Source organism: Pan troglodytes, chromosome 7 (genome assembly GCF_028858775.2).
Source record: "Pan troglodytes isolate AG18354 chromosome 7, NHGRI_mPanTro3-v2.0_pri, whole genome shotgun sequence".
In the NCBI taxonomy this organism is placed as follows: Eukaryota; Metazoa; Chordata; class Mammalia; order Primates; family Hominidae; genus Pan; species Pan troglodytes.
Window position 1 is genome coordinate 58,593,365 of NC_072405.2, and position 18,054 is coordinate 58,611,418.

General features: G+C 36.6%; 1 protein-coding gene and 1 pseudogene across 6 annotated transcripts in view; both read left to right on the forward strand.

Annotated features, from left to right (window-relative positions):
• The window catches only part of SNTG1 (syntrophin gamma 1), an 869,847-nt gene that overhangs the window by 105,397 nt on the left and 746,396 nt on the right, over positions 1–18,054 (forward strand). The window lies entirely within an intron of this gene.
• LOC129135711 (uncharacterized) overlaps positions 1–18,054 on the forward strand; it is a 93,084-nt pseudogene that overhangs the window by 49,432 nt on the left and 25,598 nt on the right.

Genomic DNA, 18,054 nt, shown 5'->3' on the forward strand with positions numbered 1-18,054 from the left:
TCCCACTGGGCTCAAACCCAAAATGCACAGTTCTTGGTTAAGTGAAGGGTTGAGGGTGTGGACCTTGACTTTTTATTTAATCTCATACAGTACACATGTTGGTTTGGGGCAAAGAAGTTTCTGGTTCTCCATGTTAGGAGAGTGTTTCAAAATTATCCTAGTAGGAGTTAAATAGACAATTAGAGTTATTTCAGTGGCAAATAAACAAAAACAAAAACAAAAAATGTACAAACAACTAAGTTAGTTAATGTTTTCTGTGAATATACGATAGGAAAACTATGTCAACACCAGTCTGAGAAATCCGGTCCCCAAGGGGAGATCAACAAGGTTGGAAGTGGATGGATGGTGAAGTGGAAGTCCTTTCAGGCTCTGGAAGAACAGAGTTTGTTTGATATCCATCGGCAGGGAGCCTGTGGAGAGGGACAGATGGAAGAGATGGGAAGGAAGCAGTGCATGTTTTGAGTTAAAGCAGTGATATTAACAATCAGAATTGGAGTAAGCTAGTATTCCATTACTTCATCATTTTCTCCAGAAGAGCACATTGGTTACATGGCCCAAGTTTGGGGAGACTCATAGCTATGGATTTGAATAAAGAGGCATGCAGAGAAGAGATATTTTAATCCTCATCAAGAAGGGCAGATTTATAAATTTAAAAGAAGTCAACTGGCACTTAAAATGGCATTATTTTATTGATAACTTTCCAATCACAGTAGAACTTATTCTCCTTAAGGCCATCAGTATGAGGTTCAGAGGGTAAAAGCTAAAGCCTGTTGTCCTTAAAAAGTTTATTCATGTATGCAAATATGAGTTTCTGAAAATTTCGTGCCATTCCTGAAATTTTAGTAGGCTGTTAAGGATGATTTTCTTAGCTTTTTGACAGTAAAACACTTGGGAACCTCTTTCCTGGTCTTTTACAACAACCACCACATCTTTCAAAGACTCCTGCTGCCCCAGTATGAAGCAAATGCAGTTTCCCTTTTTTCCAATATATTTAGTAAGTCAATCTTCACTAAAAGAAAGGAATGAATGGCAATTATAATAACAAAAATGTCTCAGGTTTCATGAAATGCAAATAATGATTGACATGAAACAGGAGCCCCCATCAAGGGTCTTTGTGCCTGAGGCCTCCTGACCATCAAACATGAGCATTGTTGTGAGTCCATAGGGTTTTGGCCTCATAACCATGGGATTTCAGGCTCTGGGCCCAGAATCACATGGAGAGTTCACTAAAATAAACCATTGCTAGGCTTTACTGTCAGAGTTTCTGATTCAGTAGCTCCAGGATGGGAACCAAATTTGATTTTCTAGTAAGTTCCCAGGTGATGGCAATGCAGTTGGTTGAGGGATCATACACAGAGAACAGGTGGGATAAAAAATGAGAATGCCCTTCTTTTTGCCAATGTCTACTCTATATCCCAACTATTAAGAGAAACCTTATCATGGAATCAGTTTGGAATTTAAGTACATTCTCTCACCATACACATTGACCTGTCCATGACTTAACTCTCCAGGTGATTCTGATGTACAATCAAGTTTGAGAACCAGAGTTTTAGGCAAACAGAATCCAGAACTACAAAAAGGAATAATTATATAACTTCAGAGCAAGACGGCATTAGTCACTTACTAAAGGAAACCTGCAAAATCATGCAGACTGTATTTCTTTTAGGAAACTTATTTTTAAACAAATGAAAATAACTTATTTCATGTCAGTTGTGTTTCATTACTCTCAATACATTTTCTGTCCAAAAGCCAGTCAAGCAGTTCCCTTTATCAAAGGGAGACACGTTCCAGGACTTCCAGTGGGTGCCTGAAACCTTGGACACTGCCAAACGCTCTACATGCCATATTTTTCCCTTCTACATGTATATCTGTGATAAAGTTTAATTCATAAATTAGGCACAGAGATTAACAATAACAAAATGAAATGATTAAAACAGTATACTATAATAAAACTTAGTGAATGTTGTCTCTCTCTCGAGATATTTTATTGTACTGTACTCACCCTCCTCCTACTTGCGATGATGGAAGAGTATGAAAAAGATGGCTACTAAGGGATTAGTGGGTGGGCAAGTAGTGTAGACAGCACAGATATGCTGGACAAATGAATGATTCATGTCCTGTGGCAAGACGGACTGGATGGCATGAGATCTCATCACGTTACTCAGTATGCATGCAATTTAAAATTCTACAAGTTGTTTATTTCTGACCTCAGGTAACTAAAACCTCAGAAAGTGAAACTGTGGATAAGGGCAGGCAAGGGGCTGAAGGCTACCAGTTGTCTTTACTGAAATGTAATCTTTTACACCTTATTCTTGCTAATATTTCTTCACAGCAAACACCCTGAAAGATATACAAAACCAAGAAAATACTTCTAAAATAAACATTTTTAAATATTATAAAAACATTAACTCTGGAACTTCTCTGGCACAAAATACCATATAATTTCACATTTGAAAAGTATATATTCATTAATTTTAGTTATCTATAATAACCCACTTTCTCATTAATCTTAATCTTAATTCATCCACCATTCTAATTATTAGGTGTATTTTCCTCTACCAATTTTAACATGCATTCAATTGTGTCTGCCAAATTATTAATTAACTTAGAATGTTAAATTCACCCTTCCAAAAATTAATGGAAGCTAAGAAGTCTAGTACTATGAGATGATGTGATAGCCACCAGGCAAAAAGTATATTTTCTTTTTATAATTATACTCAGAGACATATAATAAATCAAAGAGAAGTGCTAATAAATGAGAACATTTGAAGAAGATAGATAGGGAAAGAAATGGCCATGGTAACTCCTGTAGTTGGAAAACCTATGTCGGTATTTTTAAGCCTTTCGATGGCAATTCAAGATTTCAAATGTTGAAGAAAATCTCATATTTTTATAAACCTTTCTGTCTCAGAAAAAAGTGTGGATATCTCAGTATGGTAAAAACAGTAGAACCACTCTGAAACTATTATTTTACTTTGTTATTGCTTTAGAAAATAACTTTCCTAATTGATACATTGTAACTCTTTTCTTCTCTCATGGTTATGTGTTGGTATGCAGAATGCATCCTACTGATTGTAGTGAAGAAAATACTTCTGTTTCTCACATTGATAAAATGCTAGACAATGGTTACATAAATGAGCTTGCATGCAGCCAGCAATCCTCCCTAGAGCTCTGTATTTAGGTCTGTGGCCCAGATTTTCTCAAACTTTTAGGCTGCTATATATTTAGAGTAGAATACAAATGAGTTTCAGAGGAACATAAATTATCTAAAATTGTTCCATACTGCAAAACGTTCAAATGTTTGTCTATAAAGATTTTCTTTGATCACTTGTATGCCATTTTCAATCAACACGCATTCTGTTTGTGTATAAAAACTATATTGTTACCAAGCTCAGTTTCTAGATTATTTTGAGTCCATATATACCTTGCCAATAATGATTTTACTGTATTTGTATGGTTTTTAAAAATGTCTTTAGAAATGTGCAGAGGGTAGTGGTTGACTATTTAGTTCAGGGCTCTTGTTCTGAAAAATCTTTGCTTTTTGAATTCTATGTTGTTTTGAACTAGTTAAGTGAATGTGCACAAGAGCCTAATGGATTTTTCCTGTTCTAATTGTAATACATGTCCAGCGAGTTGGCTCATTTGGCTAAAGGGAGTTGATAATGAGATAAGGGTTGAAGGTTCAAACTCCCTGTTGACCAATTAAAGTCATAAGAGTTTTCCATACTCCTGTCCCTAAGACTACCACATCACAAATACAAAATGTTGCACGAGAGACATTTATGAGTTTAAGGATGGTTCAACAGAAACCCAAAACCAACCATAAATTTAAAAATAGACCATATTTAGAACTCTCAAACAGAAGGCTATTAATATCTTCGTTCAAAAGTTATATTTATGGCATTTGTGTGTATGTGTGTGTGTGTGTATCCTAAAAATTATCTTGCCCGCTTGAAAGGAACAAATTTTAAACAAAACATCAGGAAGAGATGGGTTGTAGATTTTTAAATTTATAGATTTTGCATTGTTTAAAACCTATATTTTTTCACTATTAAGAAAAAGTGTTTTAAGTGTTGATGGTAAAAGAACAATAAAACAGGTAGATAAGTCAAGGTCAAATGCACAAGCCCCAAATGTGCTTGCTTGACAGTGCTGCTTGTTCCTGCCTCTCGTTTCCATTCCCTCTGGGCAAAGCCCATGTCACTCATTTGCAGGATTGCTATGTCCTTCCTTCTAGCTGGCCACCCACTTCTAGCCTCCTTTCTTTTGAGTACATCCTACACACCATTAGGGATTGACCATTCGACACATTATTTCTAACCATGTTATTTCTGTGTTTAAAACCAGCAAAAGTGGGGGTGAAAGCGGGTGCTTTGATGGTCAAAGGGGGAATTAAGTTCATTTTTAGAGCAAAATGTAGCATTACCTCTCAAGGCTGCTTGCTCTCTATGACTCACTGTTTGCCCAAGGTTTTGTTATATTTCTCTGGCCTTGGCTTCTCTGATCTCTCATCGGCTGGTAACCAGGTGTTGTTGACATCAGCCATATCCAGACACATCCTATGCCATTTTGGTGTCCATCTGTACTGGGTTGAACAATGTCTTCCAAAAATCTCTGTCCACCCAGAACATCAGAATGTAAGGATATTTGGGTAAAGGGTCTTTGTAGACATAGTTAAGATGAGATTATATGGATTAGGGTGGCTCCTATGGACCTGTGGAGACAGACATACAGAGGAAGGGTGGCATATGATGACAGAGGCAGAAACAGGAGTGATGCTGCTGCCAGCCAGGGGCTGCTGACCACAGGAAGCTAGAAAAGGCAAGGGGGCATTCTTCGTTAGGAGAGCATAGGCCTGCTGATGCCTTGATTCTAGACTTTTAGCCTTCCTTACTGTGGAAGAATAACTTTCTGTCATTTTAATCTACTCAGTTTGTGGAACTTTGTACCAACACCCAAGGACACTAATGCTTCATCCAACACAATTCATTGTAAATAGCACCTGTTCAGACTATATAAGAAGTACATTGATTTTTGTTCACCTTCGCTACTCTCTCAATTCATCCCATCCCTTAAATGATTAATCATTTTTAATCTTTTCATTTTGGACTAACTCACAGAAAGTTGCAAAAATAGTACAGAATATTCAGCATACCCTTCACCCAGTTTTCCCCAGTGGTTACATTTTAGAGTACAAAAAGTAGGAAACTGACATTGTTACATTGTGTGTGTGTAGTTCTATGTCACATTACCACATGTTCTTGAAACCACCATGGGCATCAATATATGGGACTATTCCATTACTAACAAAGAGTGTATATACACAGTCACACCCACCCCCATACCCTGGCAACCATTAATGTGTTCTCCATCTGTATGATTCTGTCATTCCAAGAATGTTGTATGAATGGAATCATACAGAATGTGACTTTTGAGGTTGACTTTCCATATTCAGCTTAATGACCTTGAGATGGTAAAAGCTTTTGTGCATATCAATATTCAGTTTGTTTTTATTGTTGAGTAATATTTCATGGTATGGATGGTTAAACAGTCTGTTTAACCACTCAGTTTTTTTCCCAAGTATATTAGTTTACAGGTTTTGGTTATTGAAAATAAAGCTATTATGAATAATTGTGTATAGATATTTGTGTGGACATGTTTCCATTTCCATGAAATAAATGGCCAGCTGTGCCATTGCTAGGTGATATGGCCGTCGCAGGTGTATCTTTAAAAAAAACTGCCAATGTATTTTCAGACTGAATGCACCGTTTTACTTCTCTACCAACAACGTTTAAGAGATACAGTTTTGGGAGGGGGGAGGGATAGCATTGGGAGATATACCTAATGCTAGATGACGAGTTAGTGGGTGCAGCGCACCAGCATGGCACATGTATACATATGTAACTAACCTGCACAATGTGCACATGTACCCTAAAACTTAAAGTATAAAAAAAAAAGAGATACAGTTTTTCTAACTTATTGACAGAATTTAACATTTTCAATATATTTTTAATTGTTTAGCTCTTCCAATACATTGCATCATAAGATTCCATTATTGTCTTAATTTGTATTTCCCTAATGGCTAGAGATGTCAAGCAACTTTTTTGTGTGCTTATTTTCCATCTGCATATTCTCTTCATAAAATGTCACATCATGTCTTTTGTCCATTTTCAAATTGGATATTTTGGTTTTTAATGTTGAGTTTTAATAATTCTTTATGTGTTGTAGGTACAAACACTGTGGCAGATATAAGATTTGAATTTTTTTCCAAATCTTTTGTTTGTATTTTCATCTTATTAACAAGATTTATTGAAAAAAAAAGATGGAGTCCATTTTTCAATTTTTTTTTGTGTTGTGCATGTGGTTTCATATCTAAGAAGTCTTTTTACATTTGTTTTATATTTTTAATTATTATAGGCTCATAATAGGTGTATAAATTTACAGGGTTACATGTGATGTTTTGATACAGGCATACAATGTGTAATAATCTCAATGGGTAATAATCACAGTGGAGTATCCATCACTTCAAACATTTATCATTTCTTTGTGTTAGAATCATTTCAATTCCATCCTCTTTGTTATTTTAAAATATGCAACTAATTATTATCAACTAAAGTCACTCTGCTGTGCTATTAGATACTAGATCTTACTCATTCTATCTAACTGTATTTTTGCACACATTAACCATCCCCACATTATCCTCCACCTCCCCACTTCTCTTCCCGTCCTCTGGTAACCATCATTCTATTCTCTATGTTCATGAGTTCAACTGTTTTAATTTTCAGCTCCCACATGTGAGTGAGAACATGTGAAACTTGTCTTTCTGTGCCTTGCTCATGTCACCTACCATAACATCTAGTTCCCTACATGTTGCAAATGACATGATTCCATTCTTTTCTTATGGCTGAATATGACTCCACTGTGTATATGTACCACATTTCCTTTATTCATTAGTCTGTTGATGGAAACTTAGGTTGATTCCAGATCTTGACTATTGTCAATAGTGCTGCAATAAACACAGGAGTGTAGATATCTCTATGATATGCTGATTTTTTTCTTTTGTGTATATACCCAGCAGTGGGATTGCTGGCTCATATGGTAGTTCTATGTTCCATTTTTTGAGGAACCTCCAAACTATTCTCCATAGTGGCTGTACTAATCTACATTCCCAACAACAGTGTATGAGGGTTCCCCATTCTCGACATCCTCACCAGCATTTTTTATTGCTTACCGTTTAGATAAAAGCCATTTTTACTGGTGTGAGATGATATCTCACTGTAGTTTTGTTTTGCATTTCTCTAATAACCAATGATGTTGAACAATTTTTCATATATCTGCTGGCCAGTTGTATGTCTTCTTTTGAGAAATGTCTATTCACATCTTTTGCCCAATTTTAAACTGGATTATTTGATTTTTTTCTCTGATAGAGTTTTTCGAGCTCCCTATATATGCTACTAGTCTCTTGTTAGATGCATAGTTTGCAAATATTTTGTCCCATTCTATAGGTTGTCTCTGCACTTTATTGATTGTTTCCTTTGTTGGCAGAAGCTTTTTAGCTTTATGTGATCCTATTTGTCCATTTTTGCCTTGGTCGCTGTGCTTTTGAGGTATTACTCTCTAAGAACTCTATACCTAGCTATAGGTCCCAAAGATTTTCTGTGTTTTATTCCAAAATAATGTATAGTTGAAAATTTTACATTTTAATTTATAATCCATTTTGAGTGGTTTTTTAATATATGGTGTAAGGTTTAATTATATATTTGTATTTTTGTCTATGGATAGCCAATTGTTCTAACACCATTTATGGAGCAGACTATCATTTCTCCACTTATTATTGTTTTTCCTCTCTTGCCAGGCATTAGATGTCAGTACTTATGTGTGTCTATTTCAAGATTCTCCATTTTGTTTCGTTGATCTATTGTCAATGCCTCCACCAACACCACACAATCCTGGTTAGTGCATAATATTTTTTTTTATAAATTGAGTGGAATGTTTTCTTCCACCTTATTCTTCTTTTCAAAATTGCTTTAGCTATTCTTAAATCATTGCCTGTCCATATATATTTTAGAATAATTCTGATTATATCTACTAAAAATGTGGTAGGATTTTGGTAAGAATTATGTTAAATCTGTATACACATTTGTAGAGAATTGACATATTTACTATGTTGAGTATTCTAATCCATGGATGTGGCATTTTTTAATTTAGTTCTTATTTGATTTTGGTGTCAGCAGTCCTTTATGATTTCAACATAAAATGCTTATAGAATTTTATTAGATGTATACTTAAATATTATTTTACTCATTGTAATATTATACTTCAAATTTCTATTTCCATGTGCTTCTTACTAATACATATAAATACAATTGAGTTTTTTTCTCAGAGATTTTTTAATCATACAGTTGATTTTTGTGTGTTGATCTTGTTGGATTCTGTGATCATTTTAGGTCCTTAAGCATAGAATTCTCAGGGTTATTTCTATAGATCACCATGTCATCTACAAATAAGTTCTATTTTATTTTTTCTTTCCAGATTTCTATGTCTTTTATTTCCATTACTTGCCTTACCGGACTGTCTGTAACTTGCAGTATTCTGTTGAAAAGTAGTTGTAAGAATGGATATCCTTGCCTTGGTCTAAAGCTTAAGGGGAAAACATTTAGTCTTTTACCATATGAACTGTAAGTTTTCGTAGATACTCTTTATCACATTGAGAAAGTTTTCTCTCAATTCCTAGTTTACCGAAGTTTTTATTATGAATGGTGCTGAATTTTGGCAAATACTTTTTTCCACATAAATGTATATGATTATTTGATATTCCTTCTTTAGGTTGTGAAGTTGTATATCATATAGATTTGTTTTCAAATGTTTAACTAGACTTGCAACACTAGAATAAACCACCCTTGGATGTAGTGTATAATTCCCTTTACATATTGGTAAATCCTTTACATTAATATTTTGTTAATAATTTTTAATCTATATTTATGAATAATATTGTCTGAAGTTTGTATGTACTTTCTTCGGTTTTGGTACAAGAGTAATACTGGCTGTATACAATGAATAGGGAAGTGTTGCTGCCTCTGTTTTCTAGAAAAGAATGTGTAGAATTTATATCTTATACAATTCCCCAATAAACCACTGAGCTTATAGATTTCATTTTTGAGAAGGTTTTTATTATAAATTTAATTTCCTTAACAGTTGTGAGGTTAAAGTTATCTTTTTCATTTCAGTTGAATTTTGTTAGTGTACTTTTCCAAGAATTTATCCATTTTGTCTAGTTTATAAAATTTGTGTGTAGAGTTGTTTATAGTAATTCTTTTTATCCTTTTGATGGCTACGGTGACTGTAGTGATGTTCCTTCCTTCATTTCTATTTTTTAGTAACTTGTATCTTCTCAATTTGTTTTTTCTTTGTCAGTCTTGCTACAGATGTGTCCATTCTATTGATATTTCTGGAAGAATCAACTTTTGTTTTATGGCTTTTTTGTTTTCTTTCTATTCTTCAATTCATTATTTTATGCTCTTTATTGTTTATTTCTTTTTTCTTTACTTGGGAGTTAATTTTGCTCTTTTATTCTAATTTTTGAGATGGCAGATTAGATTTTTAGTTTGAAATTTTTCTTTTTCTTTTAATAGAAACATTTAGAGTGCTATAGTTTAGAAAACAACACTCATGGTCTAAAGTTTTCTGTCTTTCTAGGCTGCTTTTCTTGTGGTTCTTTGGCTAGAAAGTGCAAATTTCTCTAGTGACCATTATTGCTTTTGTTTTTGTTTGTCTGCACCCATAGGCATTTCCAAGTCACTGACTTCTCCAGTAACCAATGTTCCAGTCATGCCCAGGCCCATAGCTGCTCTGCTGTCTTCTTTCTAGTTTGCTGTGTCTTCTTAGTTTGTTTCGTAGATACAATGTCGACTCTTTTCAGTTGTACTTTGAAGACAATAGAGAAGTAACTCTCCTTCACTTCCAGGAAGCAGAAGTCAAAATTTGACTAATCTTTTAACACTATACATATATTTTTTTCATGCTGCTCACCTGCTAAAAGTCCTAGGAACCATCAATTAGCCAATTAGCTAAAGGATATAATCAAATTTTTAATCCTGGTTTCTAAACTCACAATAATCTGGTCCCATCCCCAATAATCATGCATCAGATTTGTCCATTCTTCTTTAGATAACTACTCAAAATTTCCTACATAGACATTTTATTGGACCTCATTTTCCTCTTTCAGTTTTTTTTTAAATCTTGGGTTTGTTTTAGAAAACAAAATAAGATGTTATAGATAATACTGCTTTGAAAACTGCCTTGCACAGTGCTAAGAAACTACACAATAAAAAGTAATTTATTATTATTATTATTATTATTATTTTGAGACAGAGTTTAGCTCTCGTTGCCCGGGTTGGAGTGCAATGGCACTATGTCGGCTCACCACAACCTCTGCCTCCTGAGTTCAAGCGATTCTCCTGCCTCAGCCTCCTGAGTAGCCGGGATTACAGGCATGCAGCACCAGACCTGGCTAAATTTTGTATTTTTAGTAGAAACGGGGTTTCTCCATGTTGGTCAGGCTGGTCTCGAACTCGCAACCTCAGGTGATCTGCCTGCCTTGGCCTCCGAAAGTGCTGGGATTACAGGGGTGAGCCACTGCGCCCAGCCAATTTATTATTCTTAATAATAATAATTGATATATACCTAATGTCTTTGTATTAGTTTGCTAGGGCTGCCATAACAAACACCACAGACTGAGCAGATTAAACAATGGAAATTTATTTTCTCTCCCTTCTGGAGGCTACAAATCCAAGATTAAGGTAGCAGGATGGATTTCCTCTGAAGCCTTTCTTCTTGGATTGTAGATGGCTGCTTTCTCCCTGTATTCTCATGTGATTTTTTTTCTCTGTGAATGTAGCTCCCTGGTATCTCTGTGTGTCCTAGTGTCATCTTATTATTGTAAGAACGCCAGTCAGATTGAATTAGGACCACAACAACGACCTCATTTTAACTCCATCATCTTTTTAATGGCCCCATCTTCAATACAGCCACATTCTGAGGTATTGGGGGTTAGGGGTTTAACATATAAATTGCAGGGTAGGACTTATTTCATAAATGTTCCTATTATTTGGAATAAGAAGGTGTTCTGTAATCTCTTGAACTGATTTGTTAAAAGTCACAGGTGGGAAAAGATAAGCAGTAAGAGAAGAGATTGTACTTTTAGCAGTCACTCTTCTGATTGTGATACAAAGATTATTTAATTAATTGCTTTTTTGATGGCAGAAGGTCACAACTCAATGAAAAAGAAGGCAGCAGAAATGAAATATTTTCTTCTAACTGTTAAGTAGCTAACATAAAAGTCTGGAACAATCAGGCATATTTCTCTCAGGATCTGGACTTTGGAAAAAATGAGGGTGCTCTTTCTTCTCAATCCAAATAAATTCAGCAATTGGATCATCAAATTTTTTGCCAGAATGGTTACAAAGCATTAGAAGAAAGCTTTAAAACATGCAAGAAGGATAATACAAATCACACTCCTATATTCATTTTATTGAAAGAAATAAGAGATGATGCAACATTGGTGAAACTTTTCTTAGACTTGTTAACTAGTGTAGTTAGAAAACAAGCAAGGTTGTCTGAGCTCCTAGAAATGCTAATTGTTTTCACTGTTTAAGAAGTTTATATACAAGGCTAATGCCAGCATTTAAAAATCAAAGCTAATTCCTTTATTTGAAATTCCTACAGCAGTGAGAGCAGAGGTTGCTCACCAGGGTGGGATTGGGGTGGGGGAGTCTCAGCTTTCACTTGGTGTGAGCCCCTGCCCCAAACCTGGGATTTCATGTCAACCTGGAGAGTCTAGTGCAAGGGTGTCCAATATTTTGGCTTCCCTGGGCCACACTGGAGAAAGAATTGTCTTGGGCCACACATAAAATACACTAACACTAATGACAGCTGATGAGCTAAAGAAAAAAAATCACAAAAATATCTCATAATTTTTAAATAAAGTTTACAAATTTGTGTTGGGCTACACTGAAAGCTGTCCTGGGCCACATGCAGCCTGTGGGCCACAGGTTTGAGAAGCTTCGTCTAGTGTTTTAGCAATTCACCTCATTTTCTGAAAGCAGTATTTGTTAGTCCTGGATTGTCATGATGCAGATTGAGATGAATTACCCACCAGTGCCTAGCACTCCTCAACCTAATTTCCAGCAGCGGGATGAACAGAGGTTCCTTGCACAGAGCAATCTGCACTCCAAGTTGTCTTTCTGGCTGGGTGATGCCCCACATAGTTCCCACTAGATGTCACTTTGTTCTTTCCTACTTAGCTAATGTGGGATTTCCTTCTGGTTGGTTCTTTCCTTAGCATGCAGTGCACCAAACTTCTTCCTGAAATCACCCTCATTGGAAGCCTCACTCACTCTTCTAAGGAGGCTGAGCTTTTTGCAGTGTTTCCTCCTGGGTGTCTCTCTTAGAGTTGATGGTATTTCTTGAATAAAAGAATCCAAGTGCCCCCACTCCATGTCTGCACTTACCTGCGAACAATCTTTTACTCACACATCTCACCTCTGTGGGGGCTCCCTCTTTTCTTTTCCAACTTCTCATGCCATGTCCTCTCCAAGTCAAAGCTACTTACCTCTCCCCTCATCTGGCTTGTGAACACTCCCTGTGTTTCAGGAAGTAAGGTTTGAGCCCACATATCCTTCTTTTCTGGGTGTACATTTTTTCCCAGAGATGGCACATGAGCAAAAATGTGAAGATTTTAGAAACATAGAAGTCAAATGTTTTGTGCGTTGTTAAACTTCTCACCTTAGTGTGAAAATGAGGACTGTGCCTTCAGGAAATGTTTCAGTGTGTCCTCTGTGGTCAGTTCAATCCAACTTTCAATCCCATTTATCAGTTGAGATTCCAAATTCAGGCAAAGAAAAGACTCCCCAAAACTCCCAGCATCACAGTTCTTTGCTGAGGACTAACACAGACCATCACGAAGGACCCAGACAAGACTGTTTAAGGAACAGAGAGACTTGAAGAGAGCATCTGGGACTGGACCGGAACACACAAATCCGACAGCATGGAGGGCCAGATGGTGTTCCTCTGAACAAGATCTGGGTTAAGCTCTTGGACAGATGTCCAAGCACAGACTGCACCTGCCATCACCAGACTGAAGGACAGCTTGGTGAAGGCCAGCTTTGGGTTCATTTCTCAGATCATGTGAGAAAAAAAGCAAGGGAAAATATAGGCCATAAGGAATCAATCCTGCAAAATTAAAAAAAAAAAATGGTCTCTTTATGCATCACTTTCTCTTCACAACTCCATTTGGGATGGTTTAAGACGGTCGAAATTGGTGTAAAATGTGCAACTATAAGAATATAAATTAATTAGACTTGTTTCATGTGAATGCACAAGAATATGCATTAAATGTGTTTCATTTCACAGATAGGCTTTGACATACATTATCTCTCTTAAACACACACAAAAAAAGCTACAAAACAGTTCAACACCATTTTATTGATAAGAAAATGACAACTATGACGCCTCTATGCAGCTCCTGCATAGTCTTTCTGTTCTTTAATGTACTGTGCCCAGTGTCAACCACAATTCTGGGTATGCTCTCTTTTCTCTGCTTAAAATATATTATCTTTCCCACCCAACTTTCACTCAGTTCCTGCCTGGTTATTCACTAAGCTTCAGCATAGATAGCCTTCTTCCAGGAAGCCACCACAGTCTGGAATAAGTTATCCTCAGAAATAGTTTTTCTATCATCATGCTTACTGCACTCTATCATCCCAGCTGTTTTCTTGTTCATCTCCTCACTAGACGAGACCTCCTGATGGACAGGCAGAAAGTCTCATTGTTAAGGCATTCCCAGCTCTTAGAACGGTGTCTAGTCCATGTAAACAGACAATAATACGTGTCAAATGAATGGGTGGCATAGCTGAAGATTTATTATGTATAAATGTGTATTTATTTCTTATGCATAAACAGGCTAAAAACCAAACTCCTCTTCTTCGGCTGAAGTAAGCATTATCTATAAGTTTAGAACTATGATTTCATTTTCTAAGAAATATCATACCATCTTTTATTTTCCCTTAAATTGTATCCTAACAGTAGGCATTGTTCACTAGCTGACACTCTTTTGGGATTACACACTTAAGAAATATACAAGACCTTATGTAAGAATTAAAAAGTTAAGGTTATATAATCTGCAATCTCTGGAAGTGAATGTCTCTGTAAATTTCAATAATATGAGTTCATCATATTTAATGCTTCTTCATTTACACCATAGATACATAACTTTCCAAGCTCTTGCTTTTCAGCACTGGGTGGTCCTTCCTCCCTTCCTAATTAAGTTTGTGTGACAACTGGCTTGCACAGTCAGTGAATTTATTCTCTAAGTTTAGAAAATCATAAACATTGTATGTATTTTCACAATTTAATTAGTTGGCAGTTTTGTTAAAGTGCAGATCATTAAAAAATATTATTTTAATGTAGGTTATCTTAAAGGTTTTTTGCTGAGTCTATAGTAAACCAGTGCTTCTCAACCTTTATCAGGAATGATCTGAAGATTTTCTTAAAATGGTGATTCAGGTCCAGCAGGTCTAACGTGGGGCCTGAGATTCTGCATTCTAACCAGCTCTGTGAGATGGCCAATGATGCCAGCCTGTGAACCAGGACCTCAAAATAAGAGTTGTCATCTGGTTCACTCGTGCTCCCTAATGCTGAAAATGAAATTTATAGTAAGGTTGCTAATAAAATGCAATAGATAATAGATAAATAGTTAGAAGGTAAATGCTTCAGATTATTTTGTTAATGTGAATTTAAAATTATCCTGCTTCTCCTAATATATGTTGTGTATTTTAAAAGAAGCAATGATGTAACATAAGTTTTAAAGCCAGATTTGACTTCTGGATTGTCCCTTTAGTAGCCAGTTGTCCTTGGACAAATTCATTAATTATCTTGTCAAGTTACAAACATTGGGCTAGTTATCAAATCTCAGGTCTCTTGGTTTGAATAAAATGGGTAAATTTATATAATAGCAATAAGCCAGGGATATGGTAAATACATAATAAATCATAATTAAAGTAATAATAACAATCTCCCTTTAGAAACTGATGAGAGGGTGTGGAAGAATTACTCAATGTTAGCCATGAAAGGGACTTTGTGGGTGCTCTAACCCAAACCTTCCTCTGACACTGAAATCCCTTCTGGCATGCCATCTTGCCTGAAAAGCTGAGCCTCCTTGCCCTCGCTTTTAATTAAATCATCAGAAACTCCTTCCACACTCCAACTACGATACGCTTTCCTAAGACTTCCACCTCAGCCTTGTTCTTTCTTATGAATTCATACAGGAATGGCTCCATCATTTTGTCCTGTGCTGGTCCTCCTGTGCTTGACAATTGCCCATAGCTGGCCTCCTGGCCTTCTGTACACGTGGAAAACAATCACTCTTTTCCACCCTTCCCTCTGGCTGATCTATGTACCCCTGAAAACAGAGCATCCAGAGGCAAAAGGCAAGAATCGGGTGGACTAATCGTAGATGTGTACTGCAGAATGGGCTCCTCCAAGTTTCTGGTTCTGGGAACTGTAGTTCTCTTAGTGCAATCCAAGATCACATTGGCACTGTGGTCACATCACAGTAAGGACCCAGTGGAAATTATGACTGAGTGTCTTCACAAGCAACTCCTCTCTCCAACCCTCCTGTGCAGTGGGTTTAAGGGATGCACAGACCTTATCACTATTCCTGTCAAAGGTATTACTATTGCATTCCTTTTATATTACTCTCATGGCAGGCCACATTGATTTAGATCATTTTTCTTTCCATCAATGAATTTGCTGTTCCTCCCCATTTGATGTCAAAGGTAAAAGAAAAAAAAATTCATCACTCTGATTTCAAAGTTCTTGTCTAAGTCATGAATAAAAATCCTATAAAGGATAATTCTAGACACAAAAATCCTAATGACCAAAAGAAGTATCTCCCACCTGTGAGTCAGATCTACTGACACAGAGATAAAGACAGTGCTGATCGCACATTTGATGCTCTCTTATAATAGTGAATGACATACCAGGACTCTATGGACTCTTGGTTTGGCTCACACTGAGTAAGCAGAGTGTCTTCCGTACATTTCACTTTGGTTAATCAGGTGTTTGTGTGTGTTTCACATCAGCTGACCATGACCCATCAGGTTGCATATAAGACTTCATCCGTGGTGGTGTACCCTGCAGGAGCCCTTTGGGGCACTCCGATGACACATAAGGATGCCTTGTGCTTCTCATAGCTTCCCATTATCCCTGGTTTCAGAAATTAAAATGGGGTCGTTTGCTTAAGATGGCCATAGTAGGACCTTGCATTTATCTTAGTCTCCACCTGGGTGTGATGATTGTATCTGATAAGTAACTTGTGGAATAAGAGTTCAAATTAGGCTGGGCGTGGTGGCTCATGCCTGTAATCCCAGCACTTTAGGAGGCCGAGGCGGGCAGATCACAAGGTCAGGAGATCGAGACCATCCTGGCTAACACGGTGAAATACTGTGTCTACTAAAAATACAAAAAATTAGCGGGGCATGGTGGCGGGGGCCTGTAGTCCCAGCTACTCAGGAGGCTGAGGCAGGAGAATGGCATGAACCTGGGAGGCGGAGCTTGCAGTGAGCCGAGATCGCGCCACGGCACTCCAGCCTGGGTGACAGAGCAAGACTCTGTCTCAAAAAAAAAAAAAAAAAAAAAAAAAAAAAAAAAAAAAAAAAAAAAAAACTCAAGTTAATTCTTAGGCCATGTCTTTATCTAAAATGGGTATCAGCACAGGCGAGGCCTCTCGTTGGGATGCATCAACTGATCCATTTTATTTTAATCAGAATCACCATATTATCTTCCTTTAATCTTTCCCTATACATTTCTCTAATTAATGATTTACATTTTTTTTTGCCTATAGAGTATATTCCCTATTTCCCATATCAAATCTTGCCATTATTAGATTCCTCTGAGTGCTTTAATGGATGTGAATTTTACTAGTTTTTATGCTTTCGTTTTATTTCTAATTGGTCAAATCGGTGTTATATTTTTTCTAGTAATTTGGGAGGCAGAAACTTAAACCTCAGACCCGTAAGTCATGATTCAGAAGACACTGAACTTGCTAATGATTGACTGCACGGGTGTGGAGGGTGAAGGAGGCCTTTGCCTGCTACGGAAGCTGCACGGACCACAGCCCTAGTGCACATGATGTCGAGCTCTCTGTGTGCCTTCGAGGAAGGTGTCCAAGGGGCAGTGCACACACTGACTCTTGGACGCCACAGAGTTGATGAAATGAGAACTAAGATGAGTCATGTTGAATCCAACACTTGTGCAATTTATAAAACAGAGAAGTGGACAGGCAAGCTAAGAGCAGGAGTTTAGAACACCACTGACTAAGCACCTGAAGCCCACCTGTGCTGCTCTGGCGGTCGCTGGTTGTTGGCACTGATGTCTCTGCCTTGCCTGATGATTAAGAAAACACCTCACTTTTTGCTTCAGGTAGAAATATTTGCACCACACACTAAAACCTACTACATTTAACTCCATATCTTTTTATAAAAATTATATATGTAAAAAAAATTTAGAAATAAATGAGACACAGACTTTTTGTTATAAAACTTATAGCGTGCTTATTTTTTCTATCTCATTTTGAGGCATTTGTTATCTTTCTTTTTAAGCATTTCTAGTCATTGTAAGTTACTTAAACTATATATCTTAATTTGTTAGTGGCCACTTGGAATGTGTGCAAACTACACCATTAAAAACTTATTGGAGAAGAGTGACATGATTAAGCCAATGCAGGGATTATTAAGTATTGCAGGTAAATTCACAAGTAAGATATTCTGTAGGACAAGCAATCCTATTTCTTCAACTAATAAATGGCAAGAAAGACAAAGGGAAGGAGATGCTTATAAATGTAAGACATTTAAAACCAAAGCAAAGAAAGACGTTATGTGAACCTCATTTAGACCTGGGTTTAAAAAATACATTGATGAGAAATCTATGAGAATTTTAGGAGAAATTTTAAAATGACTTGGGTATTAGATGGTATTAAATAATAGTTATTAATTTCAT